This window comes from Lampris incognitus, chromosome 19 (genome assembly GCF_029633865.1).
Source record: "Lampris incognitus isolate fLamInc1 chromosome 19, fLamInc1.hap2, whole genome shotgun sequence".
In the NCBI taxonomy this organism is placed as follows: Eukaryota; Metazoa; Chordata; class Actinopteri; order Lampriformes; family Lampridae; genus Lampris; species Lampris incognitus.
In genome coordinates this window covers 35,757,091-35,766,522 of record NC_079229.1, presented here as the reverse complement: position 1 = coordinate 35,766,522, position 9,432 = coordinate 35,757,091, and the positions used below count along the sequence as shown (strand labels likewise).

Here is a 9,432-nt window from a genome sequence, read left to right as displayed (position 1 = left end):
AAAGGTTGCAGACTATCAGAATGCTGAATCTGAATCTGGCTATTCCAGATTGAGTTTCAGTTTGTGTGTTTCAGCATTCATTCGTTCATTCATTCGTTCGTTCACCATCATTCATTCATTCATTCGCCATCATTCATTCATTTATTCGTTCGTTCGTCATCATTCATTCGCCATCATTCAGCAGAAGTGTTATTGTGTTTTGTTACTTGTTTGTGTGACATCACTGTGGTCACAGCAGAGGTGCAGAGGAAAGTCATGACATGACTTCAGCAGAACACAGACTGGGATCTACCTAGTATATCTATATCTATATAAATATATATATCGATATATACATACACAACCATGTTTGTCAATCAGACAGCCCCCCCCCGTGTGTGTGTGTGTGTGTGTGTGTGTGTGTGTGTGTGTCTCTCCACTACCAGCCGACACTATGCCACAGCCCACTACCGCGGTTTGCTGGTTTAATTAATCTTTTTACTCTCTTTCTTTATTTTAAAAGTCTAACTCTGTCGTTCCACCACTACGACTCATAATAACAACCACACAAAACTAGCTAGATAAGAAGTGGAAAGAGGAGGCGAAAGCGTGAACGGGATTCTCCTCTTTTCTCCCTCAGTGTGTTTCTCTTGTACGTGGGTGGGGTTGGGTGGGAGGAGTTACGGGGTAATGGGTATCTGAACACTGTGTAAGAATTAATTGGAGCAGGGATTGATTACTGTTCTAGTCACTGCTTTTTTTTCCTACAGTTTGCATACCCCACTATGATAGGTTCTGGTTCTGCATGTATGAAACCAGTTCAGTTTGACATCTTGTGTATAAAACAACGTTTTGTATGTACCACTGGTTCAAAAATCAATAAAGAGACTTTGAGCAAAGGTTTGACCCCCCCCCAGTAATGAATAGCAGAAAATAGAAAACCACCAGTATCAGATTGGTTGTGTAGTGGTCAGCTCCCAGTAACCACCAGTATTAAACTGTGGTTGTAGTGGTCAGCTCCCAGTAACCACCAGTAAAGGACTGTGGTTGTACTGGTCAGCTCCCAGTAACCAACAGTACCACCAGTAGAGGACTGTGGTTGTACTGGTCAGCTCCCAGTAACCACCAGTATTAAACTGTGGTTGTAGTGGTCAGCTCCCAGTAACCACCAGTATTAAACTGTGGTTGTACTGGTCAGCTCCCAGTAACCACCAGTACCACCAGTAGAGGACTGTGGTTGTACTGGTCAGCTCCCAGTAACCAACAGTACCACCAGTAGAGGACTGTGGTTGTACTGGTCAGCTCCCAGTAACCAACAGTAGAAGACTGTGGTTGTACTGGTCAGCTCCCAGTAACCACCAGTAGAAGACTGTGGTTGTACTGGTCAGCTCCCAGTAACCACCAGTAGAGGACTGTGGTTGTACTGGTCAGCTCCCAGTAACCACCAGTAGAAGACTGTGGTTGTACTGGTCAGCTCCCAGTAACCACCAGTAGAGGACTGTGGTTGTACTGGTCAGCTCCCAGTAACCAACAGTAGAAGACTGTGGTTGTACTGGTCAGCTCCCAGTAACCACCAGTAGAGGACTGTGGTTGTACTGGTCAGCTCCCAGTAACCACCAGTAGAAGACTGTGGTTGTACTGGTCAGCTCCCAGGTGTGGATGCTAAGCAGGGTGCTGGCTTATCATCCATGTCTCTGTGTACATTTATGATGATTAAACACCTTCTTCTTCGTCTTCTTCTTCGTCTTCTTCATCTGTTCAAGTCAGAATATGGCAGACTTTGTAAAGCAGCTCAGGTCGACTGCAGTGAACAAACGTCTGTCAACATCCTGTCAAACATCTCAGGGGAACAAATCAGAGCAAAGCACCGATTTCTGCTTCAACAGGCCGGAACACTTCACTGAGGGGAGACAGGCAAGTCTGTGGATGGCCAAGTAAAAAATACTGGTATCACTCATTTTAATTTGAAATGAATGACACAGACTTGATCCCCTGATACAGAGTGTAAACCAACCAACCAAACATCCAACCAAACAACCATCCATCTCTCCATTCATCTTCCTCGGAACAGTAAAGAAATACACAATAAAATGCATACAAACATCTATCCATCCATCCATCCATCCATCCATCCATCTATCGTTCAGTCTCCATCCTTGGTATTTAGTCCATTAATTTTGAATTTAGCCATGTTTTCCACTACTTTACTTTTGTTTTCCCTGTATTTTATCAACCCATTTCACTTGATTGGTGTAGATACTTTCGTCTAAAAGTGTTCTTTCATTCTTCTGGCCCCAACTCTTTCTGACAGCTTCAGCCTTTCCGTTTCATTAGTGGCCCTTTTACAAAGCCGTGTGACCACATCAGGTTTTATAAAGTGTGTTTCAGCCATAACGCTGCGTTCATTATTCATAACTCTGCAGCCCTTGTTTGTTTGGTGAATGTTTGGCCCTTTTTCATTTCTTGCCAACAATGCATTTCTGAAAATGTAGGAAAACCCTTAATGGTAAATGGCGCTCCTTGTTTTTGTATTGACAGTAAATTTAACAGCTTGTGAAGTGGCTCCTTCTGGCCGTAGCTAGGCAGAAAAATCCAGTTCCACATAGTTCCTCTGAAGTAACTGATTACAGTAGAGAAATGGACATTCAATATTCTGGCAGTAGCTGTACTGGACATTCCCATGCCGATTGGACGAACTGTCAACATTTGCGGCATCTCTGGCAGGATGTTCTGCAGCAAAACCAAATATTTTGGTGTCCTTTCAGTCTCCCCATCGTAACAAACACCTGTGTGATGACCACGCTGTTTTATCAGCTTGTTGATGATACACCTGAAATACGATGAGATAAATTTGTGTGTAAAATCTGAGAATTAAGCGCATCGGGAGGAACGAAACCAAACACTGATCATTTAATCACAACTCGTGAAAAATGTGGCAAAAACAAAAAAACCACAAGTGTTGCGTTAACATTTTTGCTCAGTGTAGGAATAAAATCCTAAACAAGTCAGTATGCGCTCCTCATCCAATTTAAACCCATATCAAAATGTTAACAAATAGTTAATACACAACATTTACACCACGAAGGCTTTTTAATATGTGTTTATCATAGTCTGATTCAAACTGCATAATATATTAACAAACTAGCAACCCGGCTAGCTCAGTCAGTAGAGCATGGGACTCTTAATCTCAGGGTCGTGGGTTCGAGCCCCACATTGGGTGCATGATATTTATGGCTCTGCGATGGTCTGGCGGCCTGTCCAGGGTGTCTCCCCGCCTGCCACCCAATGACTGTTGGGATAGGCTCCAGCATCCCCACGACCCAGAGAGCAGGATAAGTGGTTCGGATAATAGATGAATGGATGATTCAAACTGGATGTGTAATTATGAAAATGAAGACACTTCATTCATCTTCAGCCACTTCTCCGGGGCCGGGTCATGGTGGCAGCAAGCTAAACAGGGCACTCCAGACGTCCCTCTCCCCAGCAACACCCTCCAGCTCCTCCTGGGGGATGCCAAGGCGTTCCCAGGCCAGACTGGACATGTAGTCCCTCCAGACAGTTCTGGGTCTACCCTGGGGTCTCCTTCCAGTTGGCCGTGCCTGGAAAACCTCCAAAGGAAGGCGCCCAGAAGGCATCCTAATCACTTGAACCACCTCAACTGGCTCCTTTCGATGTGAAGGAGCAGTGGCTCTACCCAGATGTCCGAGCTCCTCACCCTATCTCTAAGGCTGAGCCCAGACACCCTACAGAGGAAACTCATTTCAGCCACTTGTATCCGTGATCTCACCCTTTCGGCCACTACCCAAAGCTCATGACCATAGGTGAGGGTTGGAATGAAGACTGACTGGTAAATTGAGAGCTTTCCCTTCCGGCTCAGCTCCCTCTTCACCACAACGGTCCGGTACAACGTTCACATTACTGCTGATGCTGCACCAATCCACCTGTCAATCTCCCGCTCCATCAATTTCAATAATTACAGAAATTAAAACACTTTTTAAAAGCATTTTATCTTTGGGCTTGGAGAACATAGCAACTCTTTCAATCTCTCCATCACTAAACAGTCATGCCCTCCATGTGTACGGTGGAGTCAGGCTCCATAATACTACCGGTCATCTTCACCATGGGTGGAGACTCTCTCCAGTCTCCGTATACCACTGTTGAGATGTTTTGACCGGGTAGGATGAACACTGGTGCAGCAGCAAACACATACGTGTTGGAAAAAAGATGAGATGTGACACTGATGTGTCCATGACAACCAACACGACTTCACAACAGTGATGCTGATGTGTCCATGACAACCAACATGACTTCACAACAGTGTTCCATACAGTGTGATGTAGTGTGTAATACATCAGACTGTCTGTGTTAGCTTTGGTCCCAGGATCCGTTTTTACAAGGGTGGGAACTGTTTACTGCTGAGCTGACGACACACCACCCACAATGGCTGCTACACCTGGTTTGTAGTCTTGCTACACCTGGTTTGTAGTCCTGCTACACCTGGTTTGTAGTCTTGCTACACCTTATCGGTGGTCCTGCTACACCTGGTTTGTAGTCCTGCTACACCTGGTTTGTAGTCTTGCTACACCTTATCGGTGGTCCTGCCACACCTGGTTTGTATCCCACCACTGTTCTACTAGAAGACTGACTGCCTGTCCAACACCTCCACCTTTAGAATGGATCAAATAGACACTTACTAATGGAGAAAAATTACAGATTGCAACTTTAAATTAATGTTTATAGAAAGTGTCATTTTATCGGTTTAATAATGTGTCTGGTCCTGTTTTTAATGAATCAGATGAATGGTTATGAGTTAATCCAGTGTGTGTGTGTGTGTGTGTGTGTGTGTGTGTGTGTGTGGGGGGAGGGGTACGACAGAGAGAAAATTAATAAGAAGGAATTTTCAGTCATTATGACAGTAATAATAACCATGATCATATTGATAATATAAACCTTCATGTTTGATGAATTTGCTTATATAGCTGTGACTGTTTGAGCTTACCCGTCTCAACTTGTTGAGACAGGTAAGCTCAAACAGTCACACACACTGGCTCTCTCTCTCTCTCTCTCTCTCACACACACACACACACACACACACACACACACTCTCACACACACACGTGCTCCTGATCAGATCTGTTCGCTAAAATGAGGTAATCCCTCCAACCACTATCAGCCCTCTGCAGAATTTCTTCTCTTTCTCATGCTCTGATGATGATGATGATGATGATGAGAGCCTTCAGACCTTTGATGGCATCTTTTGGTGCCTTAATAAACATTTCAAAATGAACGCTGCCTTTACAGCTATGAAGTCCCATTTTTCAACGTGCTGGTAAATAAAACGTTTTCCAGCCGTACGAGTGTTTCTGTTTTCACCTTTAAAAGAGACATGATGTCAGCCGGAGAGGTGATAAGATGTGACGATGTCCATGCAGGGACAGTCATCATCATTGGCGGCCACTCCTCCCTCTGGGTCCCTCTGGGTCCTTAGGTGGGTGTAGAGGCTGATCCTGGAGCTGTATAATGGGAGGACGCCTGTGCGTGACAGCTTTTTACGTGGAGTGGCTGATGCTCCTGCAGCCACCACACGGTCCTTAGCCAGACGATTGGGGACCAGCCTCTGCTGCAGCCTTCATCCACCTTCACTGCCGTTGTGACCTGGAGACATCTCCCACCAGTTCCTCCGTTGAGGTCTTTGTTGGATCGTGCTTCATCTGGAACCTCCCCCTTGACCTGTCCACCTTGGGTGACCCCACCAGGAGCCAAGCTCCGGACAGCATAGCTCTTGGGATCATTAGTACACGCAAGCTTCTCCACCCCGTCAAGGTGGAGAGCCAGGAGAAGGGAGAGGGAGAGCAGAGAAATGACACAGAGAGATGAGATGATGATGGATGATGGAAGGTAGAGAAGTGAATGAGATGGATGTCGGGGATTTTAGCTTTAACTTATCCTGAAAATGTCTCTCCAGCTCTCTCTCCCTCCAGCTCTCTCTCTCTCTCTCTCTCCCTCTGTCTCTCTCCCCAGCTCTCTCTCCAGCTCTCTCTCTCTCCAGCTCTCTCTCTCTCTCTCCCTCTGTCTCTCTCTCCAGCTCTCTCTCCAGCTCTCTCTCTCTCCAGCTCTCTCTCTCTCTCTCCCTCTGTCTCTCTCCCCAGCTCTCTCTCTCTCTCTCTCCCTCTGTCTCTCTCCCCAGCTCTCTCTCCAGCTCTCTCTCCCTCCAGCTCTCTCTCTCTCTCTCTCCCCAGCTCTCTCTCCAGCTCTCTCTCTCTCCAGCTCTCTCTCTCTCTCTCCCTCTGTCTCTCTCCCCAGCTCTCTCTCTCCCCAGCTCTCTCTCTCCAGCTCTCTCTCTCTCTCTCCCTCTGTCTTCTCCCCAGCTCTCTCTCCAGCTCTCTCTCTCTCTCTCTCTCTCCAGCTCTCTCTCTCTCCCCCTCTCTCCTGCTCTCTCTCTCCCTATCTCCCCAGCTCTCTCTCCCCAGCTCTCTCTCTCCCCAGCTGTCTCTCTCTCTCTGGCAGCATTCGATTAACCTGATTCTATCTGCAAACAGACGTAACGTGTAAAAGCAGGAAATGGAGACGTGGCCGCAATTTTTAATCCTGATTCAACCGGATGTGTCAGCTGACAAAACGAACTTATTTACAAGTAAGGTGTGCCTATTACTACCCCCCCCCACACACACACAGGGAAAAGACACACATGTGGGCATAGACAAGCCCATATGACATCATCACCTGTTGAAGCCGCAGTGAAGATCTAATGACCTTTCTGCTACAACACTGAACATGGTTTTAGTGTTACCAGGAAAAGTGGGGAGAAAGGCGGCGTGCGTCAGCATTTACGGAAGCAACTGCTTAACAGTCACATTCCCCTGCCTTTCAATTCAGTTCAATTCAATGTATTGTCATTAAAAACAATGTGCAGGCACATGTGTAAAAACGAAATGAGGGCGGCAGCTTCACCAAACAGAGCAAGACAGACACAGATAAACACAGTATAAGATATCCACACATGAAGACTAAAGCTGGGTAAAAAAAGAGCTGGAGTACAAAATATTTAAAATTATCTACAGACATTGAGTGGGTGGCCAGGTTAAGGTGGGTAACAGCTTGTGGAAAGAAGCTGTTTTTGAGCCTGGTAGTGTGGGCTCTGAGGCTCCTGTAGCGCCTCCCAGGGTGCAGGGGGGAGAACAGTTCATGGTTGGGGTGGGTGGGATCTCTGCTGATGCTCAGACCCCTTCGAAGGCAGCGTTTGTGATAAATGTCTTTTATGGCTGGGAGCTGGGTACCGGTGATATGCTGGGTCACCGTGACGACCCGCTGCAGAGCTTTCTGGTCTACTGAGGTTCAGTTGCCGTACCACACTGAGATGCAGATGGTCAGGATGCTCTCTATGGTGCAGTGGTAGAAGTTGGGGAGAATTTGGGGGGCTAGACAGGCGCTCCTCAGCCTCCTCCAGAAATGCAGGCGTTGTTGGGCCTTTTTCACAAGGGCCTGGGTGTTTAATGTCCACGAAAGGTCCTCGCTGATGTGGACTCCAAGGAATTTAAAGCTGGAAACATGCTCCACTTCCACCCCATTGATGTGTATGGAGGAGTGGCTCCAGCTTCTAGACCTCCTGAAGTCCACAATCAGCTCCTTCGTCTTCTGCACATTGAGGACAAGATTGTTGGTGGTGCACCATGATGTGAGGGGCTGAATCTTGTCCCTGTAGGCCATCTCATCATTGTTGGTGATACGGCCTTTCATAATCATAGCCAACGTCCAATCATTGAGGAATAAAAGGGATGAACTACATGGGAATGTCAGCCATCTACGTGAACACAGGGACGCGTGTTTGATGGCATTCACAGAAACATGGCTTACAGACTCAGATTCTGACACGTCCTTGGGTATATAATGGCCGGGATATAAATGTGCTGGAGCGGTTGTATTTGCCGGATAGTGAGCTCTGTCCGTGGCGGTGAGGCCCTTTTAGCTCCCGAGGGAATTCCCTCAGCCGTTTGTCCCCATTGTTCATATTCATCCTACGTTCATCTAACTGGCAGCTCATCGAACCCAAGTATTTTATCAACAGAACCAGCTGTACAACACCAACTGTCTCCTACTGAAACACCATCAGAAAATTCCTGATGGGTTCCAATAGAGGAAGACAAAACGGGTCAGAAGGGAGACATCCCATCAAGTTACAGTCCGACCAACCAACAGGCCCCCTGACCCCCACACTTCCTTTTTTTAACTTGTTTTATTTCATGTGTCAGTCCTGTGACGGTCTGGCGGCCTGTCCAGGGTGTCTCCCCGCCTGCCACCCAATGACTGCTGGGACAGTGGTTTGGAGCAGGATAAGCAGTTGGATAACGGATGGATTTCAGTCTCTGTACCAACAACGCCGACCTAAACTCCTAGTACCAAAATACCAACACCAAATGTATTGAGGCGAGCCGGCGTGGAACAACGAGTCAAGAGGCAGAGACCGCTTTCAATCGCAACTCCCGTGCCCCCATACGCCGCACGACCCCGGAAGTCATCTTTTATTCACGCCGGCCAGAGCGGACCAGAACTGACAACTATGTAACGAGTCCCCCCACCCCCATGTCCCACGTGTCATCAGTCCCAGTCACGGTCCTCCAGTCAGTCAGTAATCTAACATCAACGGTCCCATCAGCCATTGCGCTCCCCAGCACAGAACCACCGCCGACAGGCATGGCGACCACCTCCCCGGGTCGCTACCGTATGACGTCATTGTTTTGTTTGCAAGGCACGTGTGTAGCAGATATGGAATGGAGCGTTCACTCACTTTATTATTACACATGTACATTCACACAGCTCCGCCCACTGTTTACAATAAAGCACCGCTCCGCCCACTGTTTACAATAAAGCACAACCCCACCCACTGTTTACAATAAAGCACAGCCCCGCCCAGTCTACAATAAAGCACTGCCCCGCCCACTGTTTACAATAAAGCACAGCTCCGCCCACTGTTTACAATAAAGCACAACCCCACCCACTGTTTACAATAAAGCACTGCTCCGCCCACTGTTTACAATAAAGCACAACCCCACCCACTGTTTACAATAAAGCACTGCTCCGCCCACTGTTTACAATAAAGGACAGCTCCACCCACTGTTTACAATAAAGCACTGCTCCGCCCACTGTTTACAATAAAGCACTGCTCCGCCCACTGTTTACAATAAAGCACAGCTCCGCCCACTGTTTACAATAAAGCACAGCTCCGCCCACTGTTTACAATAAAGCACAGCCCCACCCACTGTTTACAATAAAGCACAGCCCCGCCCACTGTTTACAATAAAGCACAACCCCACCCAGTCTACAATAAAGCACTGCTCCGCCCACTGTTTACAATAAAGCACTGCTCCGCCCACTGTTTACAATAAAGCACAACCCCACCCACTGTTTACAATAAAGCACTGCTCCGCCCACTGTTTACAATAAAGCACAACCCCA

General features: G+C 47.3%; 1 non-coding gene across 1 annotated transcript; it reads left to right on the top strand.

Annotated features, from left to right (window-relative positions):
• Window positions 1-3,126: 3,126 nt before the first annotated feature.
• trnak-cuu (transfer RNA lysine (anticodon CUU)) lies at window positions 3,127-3,199 on the top strand. Its single transcript has one exon. It is a non-coding gene; the product is annotated as a tRNA-Lys (tRNA).
• The last annotated feature ends 6,233 nt before the right edge of the window (window positions 3,200-9,432 follow it).